Source organism: Epinephelus lanceolatus, chromosome 16 (assembly GCF_041903045.1).
Source record: "Epinephelus lanceolatus isolate andai-2023 chromosome 16, ASM4190304v1, whole genome shotgun sequence".
NCBI lineage: Eukaryota > Metazoa > Chordata > Actinopteri > Perciformes > Serranidae > Epinephelus > Epinephelus lanceolatus.
In genome coordinates, this window is record NC_135749.1 from 42,181,566 (window position 1) to 42,201,676 (window position 20,111).

Sequence of the window (20,111 nt, forward strand, 5' to 3'; positions counted from 1 at the left end):
GAAGTATGACTAATGATAACGGCAGCAGAAGGAGGTATCAGGCAGGACCATGGCAGCAGCACAACCACATACGTCACACCATCCAGGTGCCGTTGCAATATGAGTTAACCTGCGAGACAGTGGAGCACAAAGGCTCCGGAGAAGAAGCCGAGTTAGTGACATGCAGTAGAGCCAAGTTAGCGAGATGCAGTAACAGGACATGATTGATCAATCAATCAATCAATCAATTTTATTTATAAAGCCCAATATCACAAATCACAATTTGCCTCACAGGGCTTTACAGCATACGACATCCCTCTGTCCTTATGACCCTCGCAGCGGATAAGGAAAAACTTCCCAAAAAAAACCCTTTAACGGGGAAAAAAAAAACGGTAGGAACCTCAGGAAGAGCAACTGAGGAGGGATCCCTCTTCCAGGACGGACAGACGTGCAATAGATGTCGTACAGAACAGATCAGCATAACAAATTAACAGTAATCCACATGACACAATGAGACAGAGAGAAAGAGAGAGAGATGCAGGTAATGACAGTAGCTTACAACAACATTATTGAAAGTAATAATATTATAGTTATAGTTCTGGCTACTGTGGTACAATATGTTGAAAGTATGTATTAATATCTGGCAGTATACATGTGTGACAATAGTCATATGTGTATAATAACAGTAGAAGTATGACTAATGATGACAGCAGCAGCAGCAGGAGGCATCTGGCAGGACCACGGCAGCAACACAACCACACACGTCACGCTGTCCAGGCACCGCTGCGATATGAGTTAATCTGAGAGACAGTGGAGCACAAAGGCTCCAGAGAAGAAGCCAAGTTAGCAAGATGCAGTAATAGAATACGAGAGAGAGAGAGAGAGAGAGAGAGAGAAGGAGAGAAGGTGCCCGGTGTATTATAGGGGGGTCCTCCGGCAGACTAGGCCTATGTCAGCCTAACTAGGGGCTGGTACAGGGCAAGCCTGAGCCAGCCCTAACTATAAGCTTTATCAAAGAGGAAAGTCTTAAGTCTAGTCTTAAATGTGGAGATGGTGTCTGCCTCTTGGACCGTAACAGGAAGATGATTCCACAGGAGAGGAGCCTGATAGCTGAAGGCTCTGGCTCCTGATCTGCTTTTGGAGACTTTAGGGACCATGAGTAACCCCTCGTTCTCAGAGCGCAGTGTTCTGGTAGGATAATATGGCACTATGAGCTCTCTAAGATATGACGGAGCTTTATAAGTTAACAGTAGGATTTTAAATTCAATTCTGGATTTTACAGGGAGCCAGTGCAGAGAAGCTAAAACAGGAGAAATATGATCTTGTTTCTTAGTTCCTGTTAGTACACGTGCTGCTGCATTCTGAAATAGCTGGAGAGTTTTTAAGGACTTACTAGAGCTACCTGATAATAGAGAGTTACAGTAATCCAGCCTAGAGGTAACAAAAGCGTGGACCAATTTTTCTGCATCTTTTCGGGTCAGGATAGGCCTAATTTTCGCAATATTACGCAGATTAAAAAATGCAGTCCGTGAGGTTTGTTTTAAATGAGAAGTAAAAGACAAATCTTGATCAAATGTTACTCCGAGGTTTCTTACGGTAGTGGTAGAGGCCAGAGCAATGCCATCTAGAGAAACTATGTCATCAGATAAAGAGTCTCTGAGTTGTTTGGGGCCAAGAACAATAACTTCAGTTTTGTCTGAATTTAACATCAGGAAATTGGTGCTCATCCAGGTTTTTATGTATTTAAGGCAGTTATGGAGTTTAGTTAATTGATTACTTTCTTCTGGCTTCATCGATAAATACAACTGTGTATCATCCGCATAACAATGGAAATTTATAGAGTGATTTCTAATGATGTTACCTAAAGGAAGCATATATAGAGTAAATAGGATTGGTCAGAGCACAGAACCTTGCGGAACTCCAAAACAAACTTTGGTACGTACGGATGATTCATTATGAACGTCAACAAACTGAAAATGATCAGACAAATAAGATTTAAACCAGCTTAGTGCAGAACCTTTTAGGCCAATTAAGTGATCCAGTCTCTGCAGTAGAATTTGATGGTCAATAGTGTCAAACGCCGCACTAAGATCTAATAAAACAAGTACAGAGACAAGTCCTTTGTCTGAAGCAATCAGAAGGTCATTTGTAATTTTAACTAGTGCTGTCTCAGTGCTATGATGCACTCTAAATCCTGACTGAAATTCCTCAAATAAATTATTATCATGGAGAAAATCACACAGCTGGTCTGCGACTACTTGCTCAAGGATCTTTGACATAAAGGGAAGATTAGATATTGGTCTATAGTTGGCTAACACCTCTGGATCCAGGGTGGGCTTTTTTAGTAGAGGTTTAATTACAGCTACCTTAAAAGACTGTGGTACATAGCCTGTTAATAAGGATATATTGATCATATCTAATGTATGAGTGTTAACTAAAGGTAAGACCTCCTTAAGTAGCCTAGTTGGGATGGGGTCTAAGAGACACGTTGATGATTTAGATGAAGAAATCACTGCGGTCAATTCTTGAAGAGAAATTGGGGAGAAGTAATCTAAATATATATTAGGTCTTACAGCTGTGTTTGAGGGCAGATAGGTACTATCTGAGGACAGGAGGTCATGAATTTTGCCTCTAATAGTTAGAATTTTGTCATTAAAAAAGCTCATAAAATCATTACTGCTAAGGGCTAAAGGAATACAAGAGCTGTGACTCTCAGTCAGCCTGGCTACAGTGCTGAAAAGAAACCTGGGGTTATTCTTGTTTTCTTCTATTAATGCTGAGTAATAGTTTGCTCTGGCATTGCGGAGGCCCCTCTTATACGTTTTGAGACTGTCTGCCCAGATTAAACAAGATTCTTCCAGTTTGGTTAATCGCCAATTCCTTTCAAATTTTCGCGATATTTGTTTTTACTTACGGGTTTGAGAGTTATACCAAGGAGCGAACTTTCTTTGCTTTGTTAACTTCTTTTTAAGAGGAGCTACAGAGTCGAGTGTTGTTCGCAGCGAGCCTACGGCGCTATCGACAAGATGATCAATTCGGGAGAGGTTAAAGTCGGTATGGGAAACCTCTGTTACAGAAGGACTTGGTATTGAATGACAGCGCAGTGGGTGGTGTTGGTGCAGCGGACTCCTCCGTCGGCGCCTCTCCCTCCCGCTGCGTCCCTCTCTGGCCCGGCTCATGCGCGAGCCATCTCCGCCCGAACGGGATTTGCTGTGATATACAACATTACTGATAGTATTAATTAATTATTAATGATATTTGAATGATCCAATTTAGGTTCAAACTTATAAAAAAATAAATATATTTGAATATATTTCTAACTTCAATTTTTTTTTGACAGCCCTAACACACATTTACTGCTGATCTATTCGCATGGGATAAGTATTACCTGAGGTAATTGTCCTGGACCCTTTTACAGAAGGTAAAAGTCGCAGTAATCTTTACTGACATCGTGCGGTAATGATTACTGACATGGACGGGACTAAGTTCTCTGGTAATTATTACTTTACCCCTCGTCCCTATGTAAAACTAATCCCGTCCGAACAGGGCTTTAGTCTATTCCTATTTCATACTGCATGCAGTTTGGGCCTTTTCTGTCTGTCTCCATGTCTTAAACCTTATCTGGCCCACAAGGTCAGCATATGTGAAGTAGTTTCTCTCTGTGTACGCAAAGGCATTATCTGTTTCTCTGGCATAAGTACTTCCACTCTGTATGTTAATTTGTCTCTCATTCGCCTGGGAGCTGGGGTTCCAGGGTCTGAATGCTTGATAATTTATTTCAAAGAAAATAAATGCCCAAAGGACAGCTCTCTGTGTTTTTCATGATCACCACGGATTATTGCCATTACACAGGCATTTGACTGGTGAGCCAAAAATATAATTTTAGACCCTGTATTGGCTGTTTAAAGCCAAGTCTTAAAAACTTTTGTTTGTTTGTATGATAGTGTGACGTGTGTTGCAATAAAAGATTATCTAACATGACTTTTTTTCTATTTTACAGGGGGGTGAAGCAGCAGACCAAACTGCAGAAAGCCAGGACTAGGCCTGTGTTCCTCCATCTATGTTACTTCCTGTATGTTTCTGTGTGTTCCTGTTGCAGTGTTCCTCCATCTATGTTACTTCCTGTATGTTTCTGTATGTTCCTGCTGCAGTGTTCCTCCATCTATGTTAATTCCTGTAAGTTTCTGTATGTTCCTGTATGATCCTTAGCAGAAAGTGTTCCTGTTTGCTCTCCTTTTTTTTTCTCCGTTTTTTTTTTTTTTTATAGTTTCCAATAAATCAGACAAATGTCAATTTATTCATTCATTCATTCATCTTCTAACCGCTTCATCCTCTTGAGGGTCACGGGGGGGCTGGAGCCTATCCCAGCTGACATCAGGCGAGAGGCAGGGTACACCCTGGACAGGTCGCCAGACTATCGCAGGGCTGACACATAGAGACAAACAACCATTCACGCTCACATTCACACCTATGGACAATTTAGAGTTATCAATTAACCTAGTCCCCAATCTGCATGTCTTTGGACTGTGGGAGGAAGCCGGAGTGCCCAGAGAGAACCCACGCTGACACGGGGAGAACATGCAAACTCCGCACACACACACACGGGATCGAACCGGCAACCCTCTTGCTGTGCTGTGTTACCGTGCCGCCCACAAATGTCAATGTTGACAGAATTTTTTTCTCTGGTTTTTCAGTGAGTATGTGATGGTGACACTTTAAATGTATTGGTATTGATGTAAATGGTATTGTTAAAAAAATTCTAGGAACATTCACTGAGTGTTTTAATTTCCTAGGAGTAGGAACAGAATCACATTTGTTTTATAATTTTCATGAAGGGAACATTAAACTGAAAACAGAGGTTTAATTACAGCTACCTTAAAAGACTGTGGTACATAGCCTGTTAATAAGGATATATTGATCATATCTAATATATGAGTATTAACTAAAGGATGACATGAGTGTTAGCAAAGGAGAGAGTGAGAGAGGGAAGGAGAGAAGGTGCTCGGTGTATTATAGGAGGTGTATTACAGGAGGTCCCCCGGCAGACTAGGCCTATGTCAGCCTAACTAAGGGCTGGTCCCAGGAAAGTCTGAGCCAGCCCTAACTATAAGCTTTATCAAAAAGGAAAGTCTTAACTCTAGTCGTAAATGTGGAGATGGTGTCTGCCTCCCGGACCGTAACAGGAAGATGATTCCACAGAAAAGGAGCCTGATAGCTGAAGGCTCTGGCTCCTGATCTACTTTTGGAAACTTTAGGGACCACAAGTAACCCTGCATTCTCAGAGCGCAGTGTTCTAGTGGGATAATATGGCACCATGAGCTCTCTAAGATATGACGGAGCCTGACCATTTAAAGCTTTCTAATTTAGGAGTAGGATTTTAAATTCAATTCTGGATTTTACAGGGAGCCAGTGCAGAGAAGCTAAAACAGGAGAAATGTGATCTCGTTTCTTAGTTCCTGTCAGCACAGGTGCCGCTGCGTTCTGAATTATCTTAAGAGGTTTTAAAGACTTATTAGAGCTACCTGATAATAGGGAATTACAGTAATCCAGCCTAAAACAAAACAAAAGCGTGGACCAATATTACACAGATGAAAAAATGCAGTCCATTTTGAATGGGAGTTAAAAGACAAATCTTGGTCAAACATTACTCCAAGGTTTCTTACGGTAGTGCTAGAGGCCAGAGCAATGCCATCCAGAGAAACTATATCATCAGATAAAGAGTTTCTGAGGTGTTTGGGGCAAAGAACAATAACTTCAGTTTTGTCTGAATTTAACATCAGGAAATTGGAGCTCATCCAGGTTTTTATGTCTTTAAGGCATTTTTGAAGTTTAGTTAATTGATCCGTTTCTTCTGGCTTTATCGATAAATACAACTGTGTATCATCTGCATAGCAATGGAAATTTACAGAGTGATTTCTAATGATGGGAAGCATTTATAAAGTGAACAGAATTGGTCAAAACACAGAACCTTGTGGAACTCCTAAACAAACTTTAGTACGTAGAGATGATTCATCATCGACTGAAATTCCTCAAATTATTATCGCATAGAAAGTCACACAGCTGGTCTGCGACTGCTTTCTCAAGGATCTTTGAAAGAAAGGGAAGATTAGAAATTGGTCTATAGTTGGCTAACACCTCTGCTTCACAGCTTCACTCAGCTGCCCGATATACCCGCTGCTTCTTCCCACATTAACCTGAATAACAAACCAGGGCTCGGTGCTCCAGTTGGATCCAAACAGAGCGCCACTAGCTGGGAAGCTAGCGGAGGCTAACTGACTGTGTTAGCAGCTGAGTGAAGTGGAGCATGAGGAGGAAGCACCGGTTAGCCCCCGCTTTCACTCTGGGCAGATTCACTCGCCACAGGGGCGAGGAAATAAAACCTAAACAGCCAGCTTAGTTTAGCAGTTAGCAATGTCTTTCACTCACTCTCGGTCTCTGCTGTGTTTAGCTATTTCCCTGCTTTCCTGTTAGCGTTAGCACTACTCGGCTACCATGCTAACGCTCCAACATAGCAGGGAGCCGGGCTCACGGTCTCACGGAGAAGAGTTGGAACGTAAGCATGGCAGCCCATTAGTGCTAACGTCCCCACGCTTCTCCGCCAGGCTCAGTGAGTCGGAGCCGAGAAGCGTGGGGATGTTAGCGTTAGCAGTAGTCGGCTGCCATGCTAACATTCCGGGAGCCTGCTTCTTGGCTCCGGCGAGCTCTAGCATGGAGCCTGGCGGGCTCATGGGGAAGAGAGGAATGTTAGCGTTAGCTTCCAGAGTTAGCACTACAGCTACTGCGGCTATTGGAGTAGCTTGCAGCTATGGAGCGCTTCTACCAGCTCTTCTAGTCACTGAGCCTCGCCTCCATTTCAGCAAATATATTGCATTTATTACAGGGACCATCATCATTGAAGAAGGCAGGGGAATAGCTAAACACAGCCGCCAGGCTGCCCGCCGGGCTACATTTTACAGTGCTATTTGCAAATGTTAGCTGAGCTGCCGGGCTACTCACCTAACACAACCGAAACGCCTGACCCATTGCTGGGACCGAGCCACTAATAACTCAAGCTCTGGACATTAACCCATGCTACGATTGTAACATTAAATTTAATTGAATCGACATAGCGCCATGGGATTCACATGAACGTACATGAACGTGCAGCCGGACCGGCTTGTAAACAATGGGCTGGAGATCAACACAGAGAGAGGGTGCGTGAGGTCATGCTATACTCCAGATGAAATTACACCTCTAGTTCTTCACATAGCAATTTTTTAATTCCTTCAATCTAGAAATGATGAATTTCACTTATTGCTCCTTTAATGACTGTGGTACATAACCTGTTAATAAAGATAGAAGAATATTGATCATGTCTAATAAGTGAGTGTTAACTAAAGGTAAGAGTTCTTTAAGTAGCCTAGTTGGGATGGGGTCTAAGAGACACGTTGATGATTTAGATGAAGAAATCATTGAGGTCAGTTGTTGAAGAGAAATCGGGGAGAAGCTATCTAAATATATATTAGGTCTTGCAGCTGTGTTTGAGGGCAGACTGGTTACATTTGAGGGCAGGAGGTCATGAATTTTGCCTCTAATAGTTAGAATTTTGTCATTAAAAAAGCTCATAAAATCATTACTGTTAAGGTCTAAAGGAATACAAGGCTCAATAGAGCTGTGACTCTCTGTCAGCCTGGCTACAGTGCTGAAAAGAAACCTGGGGTTGTTCTTATTTTCTTCTATTAATGCTGAGTAATAGTTTGCTCTGGCATTGTGGAGGGCCCTCTTATACGTGTAGCCTGGTCAAATTTAAAATAACCCAGGACACAAACTAATTTACGGGATCTTTATTTCTCCGAATACTCTTTAAAAAAACAAGAGAGTAGTATTAAATTATCTTGGAGAGTTCAATTTGGTTTAGGTTTAACAAAGATTTCATTCACAAACAAAAATGGACATCTTCAGGCATGAAGAGCCTCACTTCAAGTAATATCTTACTCTTCAAAACTCAAAGGATTTCACCTATCTCGGTAAACAACGTTTCTGACTCAAAGTGCACTAATGCCAGTGCATTAACAACTCATGAACACCTTTATGTAAATACACGAAAATACATGAGAATGCATGAAAATGCATGAACAACTGTAGCGGTAGTTCTTCTGCTAAACAAAATAAAAGAAATAAACAAAATTCACATGCAGTTATTTCCACAGAATATGAAACATTAGTACATTAATATGAAATGAAATCATACAGCCCATTAATATACTTACAACACTTTATCTCTGTACTAACTCAGATACACATCATGTGGCGACAGGCCGTCAAACTCATGCAGCTCTACACACGAAAATAAACATCATTTTCAGTAAAAATACACAACTAGTTAAAGTTTTCCAGCATGAACAATAGCAAAATGTAACTCTGTAAACTGAATTAACAATACTCTCAGCATGTATTAACCTTGTTGACATCTTAATTACTTACTCCGCGACCAAGCACATGTACTCAAAATCTGTAAACATCCGAACGACTACGTCGCTATCTGCGGTAAACATTACATGTTACACTTCTATACGATCTCAAAAGTGATCATCTGTCAAGCGTTTCATACAGAAAGTAACATTTTAAACATATTTACCCACTCGAAAAACAACAAATATCCCTTCTGGTGAACAGGTGAGTCTCTCTCTCCAAGCGGACGCTGCTCATCACTTCCTGTTTCTGGTCCGCGATTCTCACTCTCTCACGCGATCTCCTATAGAACACCTCACAGTCTGGGGCACAGTGCCATCTAGTGGCTTTAGTGTGAACTCTTATTTCCACTTGGCTACATACGTTTTGAGACTGCCTTCCCAGACTTAATGAGATTCTTCCAGTTTGGTTAATCGCCAATTTCTTTCAAATCTTCGTGATATTTGTTTTAACTTACGGGTTTGAGAGTTGTAGCAAGGAGCGTACTTTCTTTGCTTTGTTAGAGGAGCTACAGAGTCGAGTGTTGTTCGCAGTGAGCCTGTAGCACTATCAACAAGATGATCAATTCGTAAGAGTTTAAAGGTGGTATGGGAAACCTCTGTTACAGAAGGACATGGTATTAAATTTAACGTTGATGGAATAATTTCCTTAAATTTTGCAACAGCACTCTCTGATAAACACCTAGTATAGTAACTGTTGCTGAGTGATGTGTAATTGAGTAGAATTAAATCAAAAGTTATTAAAGAATGATCTTATAGAAAGAGATTCTGTGGAAAGACTATTAGGTTGTCAATTTCAATTCCCGTACATCAGAACTAGATTGAGGGTGTGGTTAAAACAGTGAGTGGGTTTAATCTTCAAACTGTGACTGAAGCCAATGGAGTCTAATAATGTGATAAACACAGTAGCAAGGGAGTCATTATCAGCATCAACATGAATGTTAAAATCACCGACAATAATAACTTCATCTGATTTAAGAACTAAACTGGATAAAAGCTGTGAGAATTCAGGAGCACAGTACACTATAACAAAGTGGCTGTGAGGTTTTCCAGGTCGGATGTAAAAGACTAAGAACGAGGCTTTCAGAGGAATTATAATCTAGTTTAGGTTTAGGGCTGATTAATGGACTAGAGTTAAAAATGGCTGCAACTCCCCCTCCTCGGCTGCTGTCTCGAGGAATGTGGGTATTATTATGACTGGGAGGAGTGGATTCAATTAGACTGATATATTCACCTTGACACAGCCAGGTTTCAGTGAGGCTGAGTAAATCAATATGATTATCTGATATTAATTCGTTTACTAACACTGCTTTAGATGATAGAGACCTGATATTTAACAGTCCACATTTAATTCTCCTGTTTTGTCCTTCTGTCACAGAAGAGGTTTTAATTTTATGAGGTTGTTATGCACTACTCCTCTTTGTTCAGTTTATAGAGTGAGATCATTTAGGTGGTCGGTAGAGAGACACCATTTGTATAACTCTATAGGAGGGTAATTGCACTAGAAGCTCAGAGAAGTGTTTAGAACCGCGACTCTGATTCCTTGACTCAACTCTGGGTTGTCAGGGTTTGGAATTACTAATAAACGTGGCCAGGTTTCTGGATATGAGAGCAGCTCCATCCAAAGTGGGATGAATGCCTTCTCTCCTAATCAGACCACGTTTTCCCCAGAAAGTCTGCCAATTATCTTTGAAGCCCACATCGTTTGCTGGACTGCACCTGACATGCAGCTAAACATCTCATCAGTGGTCCAATTTGGGAGGGGTCCAGAGAAAACTACGGAGTCCGACATAGTTTTAGCATATTCTCACAACGAGGCAAGATTAATTTTAGTGACCTCCAATTGGAGTAACCGGGTGTCATTACCGCCGACGTGAATAACAATCTTACTGAATTAAGCCTTAGCCAGCAGTTTTAAATGAGACTCAATGTTGCCCGCTCAGGCCCCAGGGATACATTTGACTATGGCCGCTGGTGTTGCTAACTTCACGTTTCTCAAAATAGAGCTGCCAATGACCAGAGTTTTCTCCTCAGCGGGTGTACCACTGAGTGGGGAAAAAATGGTTGGAAACATGAACAGGCTGGTGGTGAACTGTGGGCTTCAGTTTAGTGCTACGCTTCTCCCGGACAGTTACCCAACCTCCTGGCTGCACGGGGGTTACCGGAGGACCGCTAGCAGAGGCTATGATATGTGGCTCTGCACCGGCTACGGGGGGCTGGCTAACTACTGCAGCTACAGAGTGATTTTCCATGGTGCGGAGCTGCGCTTCCAATTCACTTATCTTGGTCTCCAACGCAGCAAATAAACTACATTTGTTACATTTACCGCTGTTGCTAAAGGAGGCAGAGGAATGACTAAACATCTGGCACAACGAGCTAGAGAGAGCAGGAGAAGGAGAAGCCATCGCTAACTGTTAAGCTAATGTAGCTAACAAGGCTAATAACGTGCAAACAACAGATAAGATTAGCAAGAAAGTCGTTAAAAAGAGGAGAGCTGTAAGTGCTTAAACAGAGCTAGTGTGGGTTAAGACGTGAAGTAAATGTTAAGCAACTAAAGTGAGGAAAAACAGAAAGAGTTCGCTAGAGCAGCACAGAGACACGCTATCACAGAAACACCGGAAATGACACAACATGCTTACCGCAGTATGTCAGGCTACAGAGAGTTTAACAGTTTACTCCATAAAAACATAACCGTTAACACAAAATAATTGGGTTGTTTTTTTTAGAACATAAGCAAAATTTGTTAATCAATGGATTCCCCACAGTTAAATTCAGGCGTCCAGATTGCTGTTTCAGTCTGATATAGCCAATCTATGTTGACAGCTTTATATGTATGTGATAGAACGGAACTTAGAAACTCACCAAATGCTTGGGTAAGCCGTAACAGTGTGAAACAAAAGCATATAATTGCCTTAAACTGTGGCTGGTTGGATCTTGAATGTTATGAAGTCCTTTGCTGCCTGCAGGGCTTCAAACATCTTTACCTGCCCGTTGAAGGAGATCCGGAGACGGGCTGGATATGAGACCATACCTGACCCCTTCCACTTTCCAATGGAGCCCCCCTAGTTGAATGCTGCTCTTCATCTACTTAAGTCAACGCTGTTATCTGGGAAGATGAGGATCTGCTTTCCTTGGAACTCCAGCCGTCCCTTCTGTCTGGCCAGACGCTGGATCCGCTCCTTCTCCTGGTAGTAGTAGACTCAAATGCTGTAGTCGCGCAGTAGTACGATGTGCCCTGTCCAGGATCGGGGGCCCCTCCTAACCGTCAGGACCTCCAAGTGTGTCGTATAGAAGGCCGGCAACGAATTGAGTGGTATTTCCCTTTTCCAGACCTTCAGGTACTCCTATGATGTGTAAATTGCTACGCCTTCCCCTGTTTTCCAGATCATCAGTTTTCACTTGCAGTTTTTCATAGTCACTGTTCAACTGTGCATATCATGTTTCCATAGCCTCCATGCATTCATCTAGCTTATTCAGTCCTTTTTCGTGGTCACGCAGTTTGTTGGTACATTCATCAAGGGCGATTTTAATTGGCAATATGGCTCGTTTTATCTCTTCTAGTAGGCCGTTGTTCTCTTCTTGGATACCTTCTTTAACAATCTCGTGGAATGCCTGAAGCGTTAGCCTCTGAGGTACTAGCTTGCACAGTTTTAGAAGGTTTGGGAGGCGTTTTGCTCCAAAAGTCTTGCCCAAAAAACTGAAATATGTTGTTAACTCTTAAAATATCAAAGTAAAAGGTCGCTTCATCAGACCATTTAAATGAATTATAGCTTATTTATGTATAAAACCTGGGACCTCGCGGTTCCTACGTCTACTCCATGACGCGTCCCCTTGTGGCCTCCTTAAAGGGCCAGTGTGTAATATCTGGCATGGTTTATTGTCAAATCTGAATCTGAATCTGAATATTCTACCCATTAATATGTTTATATAAGTGTACAATTGCTATAAAATAAAATTCGTTTGGTTTCCGTAGCCTTATAATTATGCTTTTATATATATATATATATATATATAGCAAGGGCCTTGCTTTAGAGAGGTCGCCATCTTGCGCCGCCATGTATGTACGGCAGACCGAGAGGACAATCCAGCCAGCCAGAGAACGCATTTCGCGTGTATAAATAAACCAACGAAGAAAGCGGAAGGAAGGAAGAAGGAGGAGGAAACAGCAGAGAGTGTTAGTAGTTCGTCAGTAGAGAGTAGTGAAAGGTTTTTTAGTTATAAAGTTTGCGAATGGACCACACTTACCACGCAACAGGAGAGAATGAACCCAAACTGTCATCTGCGAGGAAAAGAAGACGCAACTTCACTCCTTGTGATGCACTCTCTGCGGCGCTTTTCCTCCTGATGATATATCTCCGATGGTGGCACCGAATCCCATTCTGTGCAGCAAAATGGGAGCGGAGGATTCAGCATCTCTTCTCACCCGCTCAGCATCCAAGTTCCTCATCTGTATGCTCCGACTCAAACAGGTTTGGCTCTGGATCTGTGTCCGCTACAAGAAACTCTTCAAAATCGCGTTCAAAGTCGTCCATTGCAGCTACTATAGTCCGGAGATATTGCTAGGCTAAATAAACAGCTGAGCTCTGTTTACAGGCTACGCTGTCAGTCAATGTGAGGGCTGGAGATTGGTGGAGCAGAGAGGGGAGGGGGTACCGGCTAGGTATTGTAAACGAGTATGTGTGTATGGAGTGTGTGTGTTACGCTAGAAGAGTCAGAGTTTGGGACGGAGTCTTTTACCCCCTGGAGGTGCTTCCGGAGTTTTTGGAGTACTCAAATAAACTGGCCTTTTCCCCGAACGCTACTCTGGTCTCCTGCTCGTGAGTGATTCATTACAATATCGTAACATGGTTTAGATTTCTAAATAAACATTCACCTCATCGCTAGATAGACCTACTCCTGAAAAACTCATGTCTGCGCAAGGCTTTTTGTCCCTACGAGGCCACCGTCATTTACCCGACGGGAGGGGTGAGCGAGTGAGCCCTGCAATCTAGAATTTGACCACTGATGTCACTGTTTTCAATGGTTTTCAACCCATTTTACACAGTGGCCCTTTAAGTGTTATTTTAACAGCTCTGGCCATCATTTCAATCAATTATTATAACAGTATAATCACCAAATGAATAGCTGAGACCTGGCAACATGGTGGTATTGCTAAAAAATAACTCGGAATGGTCAAGAACCTTGAGCAGTTAGGCAATCTGACAGGTTGGAAGCAAACCTCCAGGTTAGACACTTGGTAGAGAAATTGAAGGTGAACAGTAAAATGTCTGTTGTAAACACCGTTTACAGACCCACTTCCTGCTTTCATTTTCATATATGGTATATGGTTTCAATTCAATTCAATTCAATTCAATTTTATTTATAAAGCCCAATATCACAAATCACAATTTGCCTCACAGGGCTTTACAGCATACGACATCCCTCTGTCCTTAAGACCCTCACAGCGGATAAGGAAAAACTCCCCAAAAAAAACCCCTTTAACGGGGAAAAAAAACGGTAGAAACCTCAGGAAGAGCAACTGAGGAGGGATCCCTCTTCCAGGACGGACAGACGTGCAATAGATGTCGTACAGAACAGATCAGCATAATAAATTAACAGTAATCCATATGACACAATGAGACAGAGAGAGAGAGAGAGAGAGAGAGAGAGAGAGAGAGAGAGAGAGAGAGAGAGAGAGATGCAGGTAATGACAGTAGCTTACAACAACATTAATGAAAGTAATAATATTATAGTTATAGTTCTGGCTACTGTGGTACAATATGTTGAAAGTATGTATTAATATCTGACAGTATACTTGTGTGACAATAGTCATATGTGTATAATAACAGTAGAAGTATGACTAATGACTAATGATGGCAGCAGCAGCAGGAGGCATCTGGCAGGACCACGGCAGCAGCACAACCACACACGTCACACTGTCCAGGCACCGCTGCGGTATGAGTTATTCTGAGAGACAGTGGAGCACAAAGCATCCAATACAAACCCTCCTGCTGCAGCCTTGAGCCACTCTACTGATCAGCTGGGAGTACTTCCAGTTTTCCCGCTGAGTGAGAAAATACAGTATTTGGGGTTAATGTGGTTTAACAGTTCTTTTACATAATGTCTGGGGGGGCTTTGAGCACTACAAGCCACATGCCATCTGGTTGCATTATATTGAGAGAAGGCAGACATCTCTATAGCTGATATCTCCAATACTCTGCAGCTCTCACCAAAATAATCTAGACTGATAAATAGCACTACAGGTAAGAGGAAAAATGTGTATTTTTGATTTAGGGCTGAACTGTCCCTTTAAAGGGTAATTTAACACTCAATCTGGAAATCCATCAGTAAAAAACAAACAACAACAAACAAAAAAATAGGATATTTTTTTTCTTCCTTTACCTCTGGAGGCACTGCCCGTAGTTTTTCTTTTCTTTTTTTTTTTTTCAAACCTGTCTGCATTAGTCTTAGTAGCTTAGCGCCACAAAAGGGTGTAAGCTTTTTATGAAGACTGATGCACTGTTAATCTTGCAGTCAAGTATTTTATACCCATACTGTGCGTGGTTGTGACTGTCACTCACCCTCCCTGGAGACTAGCCTATCAGTCTTTATTGGAAAAACTTCCTAATACGAGCCAGAGAGGGCCGTGATACACCGTAGTGTGTCAAGGGGAAAGTAAGGGACAGACAGGGGGGATTGAGGGACAGGTGCTTAAGTCCTGAGTTATATAGCGACAATGCATGCAGAGAAGAAGGAGAAAACAAACAAACAAGCAAACAAACAAACATACAAACAAAACAAAACAAAAAAAAAAAACAGGAGAAACAGGCAGATATATAGATATATATCACATTTTTCACGTCACTATATCACCGTTTAGACTAATCTGATGTTTGTAAAGTCTATAAACACAATGATTGAACAAACATTACTATTTCTGTGTACACGTTTTGTAATTAATAACATGGTTATGTAGATTAGCTGGGCTAACCGTTAGCTGTTAGCCCCGTTAGCGGTGTCTGTAGTAACTCAGTAACTCAATAAACGGACCGTGAAATTTTTTTTTTTTCCAACGGATATCTTAGTTACAACATGATTGAGCTAGCAAAGCAGTTTTGTGTTGCTATGTGTGGTATTTATTCAGTTTTGGGAAATCATGATCGAGCATCTGTGGCTGCAGCTGACAGGGACAGCTAACAGCAGCAGCAAAGCTAACATCAGGACGTCATCTGTTAAAAGCCTCCTGAAATTACTCCAGTCAGCTCAATCATGTTGTAACTAAGACATCCGCTGGAAAAAAAATTTTTTCACGTTGACGAGACGGCGTTTCGGGTGGAGCGGTCGCCATGGACACGGAGCTTGCTGTTTTTGTAGGTACACATTTCCTGGGGACACCTGCACGTCTCGGCCCCGCCCCCTCCATTGTGATTGGCTAAAGCGCAGCAGTTCAAACTCAAAGCCCCACCCTCCCCCCCCTTCTGTAGTCGTCTTTCACACAGGGCTGCCGATCAGATTCTACAATGTAAATTGCATAATCTGTCTTGAGAGATTACTTAACACCAGACTGGAAAGTAGAGTTTTCTCTGGTTGTATGTTTCAAGTGTGCTCTAATTACAGCCAGCATCACTAATAAGCTCTGTTACACCTGTAACCACACCCAGCAGTGATGTCACGGTGTATTGACACAGTCTGGGGTGCAGGTCTAGCCTACATCACTGCAGTAAGATGAGAAGCTGAACAACTGGAGGTCAACAGTTCAGTGTAACCCTGAGTCAGTTTCTAGTTTCTGGCAACATACTCCGTAAAACAAAACTGCTGGCTCACAGGTTTGCTTCATCTAAGCCTGAGGCCGATCGCCTGGGTCCATGTTACTGGTCCGACAGCCCATTGGTTCGACATCCCATTAGTCCGACTGTCCGCGGTGCTGAACGGCTCGCGGCGGGCGTATGGTGCGCCGCGACCGGCTCTGGGTCAGGTAGGAAAACCTTGAGGCGGAGCAGGCTCACAGCTTATGTGTTTGTCACTTTCTTTTTCATTTTAACCCACACCATGATCTTTTCCTGACCCTAACCAAGTGGTTTTTGTGCCTAAACCTAACCAAACCTTAACCAGAGGGCATCATGATGATTTCGGAATGGACTTCGGAACAATGGGTTTAATATGGTCGAACAATGGGATGTCGAACCAATGGGTAGTTCCCGATCGCCTGCTGAGCATGTAGCAGGAAGGAGAGACATGGCGTGTCCTTTTGTGAATAAAGTCGTGGACGTTGAGGCACAGTTTATTCAGAGGCTGTTGCATAAGGAGAAGGTGATAACATCCCATTTGGATTTCTCCCTGGAGGAGTGTCTATTTGAAAGATACGATTTCACCTCACACTTTCATTTATCTAACAATCTGTTCCACCCAGATCGTAGATTTGCATTATCATCTGAGCAAATTTTGTGCATTGCCCTTTGATTCTTCGGCGGTGGCAGTTTTCTTTACAACATCAGAGACATCGGCGTAGCGGACACGGGGTACGCGTTGGACATGTCCCCCGCACTTCCCGTATCTGAGTCCTCTGTCCCCGCACCTTTTAAAGCTGTTACAACCGTTCAATTCGTTTTTAACATGTGATAACGTGTTTTTCCCAGCCGTCTTGAAACGCACTATGAGTAGATGGCGCAAGGCGCACACACATGCTGTCCTGTTGTGATCTGAATCAATCGCATAGACCAGACGTGTGCTGCTGGGAAGTGTTGCTTTGTGTTAACTATGTTCAGCAAACCAGCCAGCAAGAAGCAAAAAACCTTGCACATTTTGTTCCAAACAAGCGTGTAAGTTGAGTAATGCTGTTGCATGTAGATAACGTTAAATGATGTTAAATGAGCTAAATGATGACTAATTAATAGATGCCAATATATCAAGTTAAGCTAGTTAACAAGAATAATAATGTTATTGTTACCTATGTTAAATCGCTTGCTAGCTAGTTTCATGCCAGGAATATAGGCTAATGTTATTAATAGTGTACAGAAGACTTTTTGCCAGTTTCTTTTTCATGTGCTTCAAAGCTTTACAGTACAAAGTCAGTTCTCTTTTAAATACCAAAAAAGGGGTTGTGTTTTAATGCATTTACATTTGTGAATAAAGAATTTCCCTAAAATAAATAAAGTGTTCAAAAGAATGTTAGTGTCTTTATCCTCTATTGTCATTCCAAACGTAATATCATTTCTTGAAAATTGGGGGAGAGATATAAGTTTTGGCTCTAGCCAATCATACATGTCACTCCAAAAAGTATTACTATAAACACAGAAAATGAACAAGTGATCCGTGGTCTCTGTGTCCTCATCACAGAATATGCAGTTATTGTGATCAATGTTAAATCTTTGTCTAAGAAGTTCTTCTGAAGGGTATATATCATTAAATATTTTAAAGTGGAGTTCTTGGCTTTTGGAGGTAAAAGTAATTTAAGTAACTTGTGCGTAATTTCTTTAAAGTAGGCAGACAAAAACTTTGAGAAGCTGCGTTCCTACTGAACTGCATAGGATAGAGAACGTTTGTGAAGAGACCACGAATTACGTTGTTAGACAAAGTCTCAACTGAGAAATCTTGACTGTCAATGATCAGTTTGGGGAGATGTGGAGGTACAGTTAGATGAGTTTGTGTATTTTTAACCATCCTCATAAAAGAAACAGGTAAACTTTTAATAACCTTATTAAATTGTTTACATTTACACTGGATATTAAATTTCATACAGAAATCCTCAAAAGATATCACCAGAAACATCTAACAAATGGATGACAGACCAAATATCTCTTTCCATCCAGTCATTGTAAAATCCAGGAATATATGGTGTAAGACAACTATCAAAAAGATGTGTGCATAATTTTAACCATTCGTATTCGTAATGTTAAACAATCAATAAAATTGTTGTAGTACAATTCTGCTGTCATACACGTGAGTCTGTGAAATTGCTCAGGTTAGGATTGTTTTTATGTGAGTATGAATCTAAAAGCTGTGAATGCAAAGTCTTGTGAATACAGCTCTAATTTCTACGACTACGAACTGAAGCCTGATCCACTGAATCGTGTCCAATAAGAACAACCCAAATGTGTCTTTATTTTTCGTTAATTTTTCATTTTCATTTCTGCCACACTATCAACACATGCTCATTCTTCCATACAGGTAGGCCTATGTGTGGTTCTGAAATGAAAAGTAAATACATGCTATCTATAACTAGGTTGTAAATAAACCAGAAACATCAAATTAAATGAATAGTATTAAATACATCTGCATCAATAACCTGGAAAATAAGCCAACAGTTCACAAAAAGACAAACCAGGCATACATTTAAGTACTCATACTGCCATCTACTGGTGGAGAGTCAGCTTAACCTACTTCCACTCTGTTTCGCTCAGGCAACAGCACATTACGGTGGAAACCTAGGTGTTTCTAGGCCATTTTTGGGGGTGCTGAAGCACCCCTAAATTGAATCCCAGAACCCCTAAAATTTGAGATTTTTTTTTTTTTTTTTTTACTGTATGTCCCTTTTTAACAAGCTAGAAAAATGTCAAAACCATACAGTACTTGGTTGCAACGTAATATTTTAACAAATATGTTATTTTAACAATAACAAATACTTGTACTAAATGTACGTACATTTAGGTATGATACAAATTAGCAACAACAGGAATAAATGGAAAAAATGGTAAAATAAATAAATAAATAAATAAATATTAAAACACATTTTCCCGTCTCAGGTATGTAGATTTTATTGATGCCACACAATTATTTTCAATGTCCTGACTTTAACACCAACTATTATAATCCAATCTGAAACAGAGCTCAAGCTTTTCACCTAGAACACTGGTGCTAGGAAGCCCGCGACCGCTGCGGCAAGGCAGTGCCTCTGTGCATGGGGTATGTGCATGCTGCGTACAGACTACACTCCTGACCAGATGATGAAACCGGCAGCAATGGGGGCGTCGGTAGCTTAGTGGATAGTGCCGACGTGGTGTAGGAGTGTAGTCTTCATCACTATCCCCACTGTCAAGACAGCTGTCGTCACTTTAGACTGGTGGGACCCTGGTTTGAAGTCCACCCGGTCGCTTCCCATAGAACATTGATGCATTCATTTTGTTCTGTGTTGTGGAAAAGTACAAAAAATGCATTTCTATCCCAGCATGCTACTTTTATAATATTATAGAAATTAACTAGAGTGGCATTTCCCAAAGAAAATGCATGTGAGTGCTGAAATCCACCTAAATACAGCATTATGCCGTTATGGCTGAATGTGGCGAAATCACAAGTCGCGACAAACAAATCTTCAAATAACGTAAAAATTACTCGCCACATGAAGTCTATTCCAATATGTCAGCTGTAGAAGCAAACAGTAAGCTGGCACGTATTGTTACCTTAGCACAACTTACCTCATATTGAACAATTTCTCCAAATTTGCAGCCTCCACACGCAGCGGTTGTTAGCCAAAGCGTTAGCTCCCATGAACCGGATGTAGTTGTCACTCTGACCGGTCCGGCAAGAAACCAGTGCTTGCAAAAGAAAAAAACTTGGCTTCCGGAGAGATGAAAATATTGAAAGTGTATGAAAGGCCCGAATCCGGCCCGTTATCCGTTTTTTCCATGTTCCATTTAAACAGAAAATCAGAAATCGGAAAAGGAGGCGTTAATCCGTTTTTTCATTTTGGTTCTGGAAACAAATATT

The 20,111-nt window shown here is 41.5% G+C and overlaps 1 long non-coding RNA gene across 1 annotated transcript; it reads right to left on the minus strand.

Annotated features, from left to right (window-relative positions):
- Nucleotides 1–18,480: 18,480 nt before the first annotated feature.
- LOC117251616 (uncharacterized) lies at nucleotides 18,481–19,918 on the minus strand. Its single transcript, XR_004501244.2, has 2 exons — nucleotides 19,820–19,918; nucleotides 18,481–19,531 (listed from the first exon to the last, which is right to left on the minus strand). It is a non-coding gene; the product is annotated as an uncharacterized LOC117251616 (long non-coding RNA).
- Nucleotides 19,919–20,111: the final 193 nt, after the last annotated feature.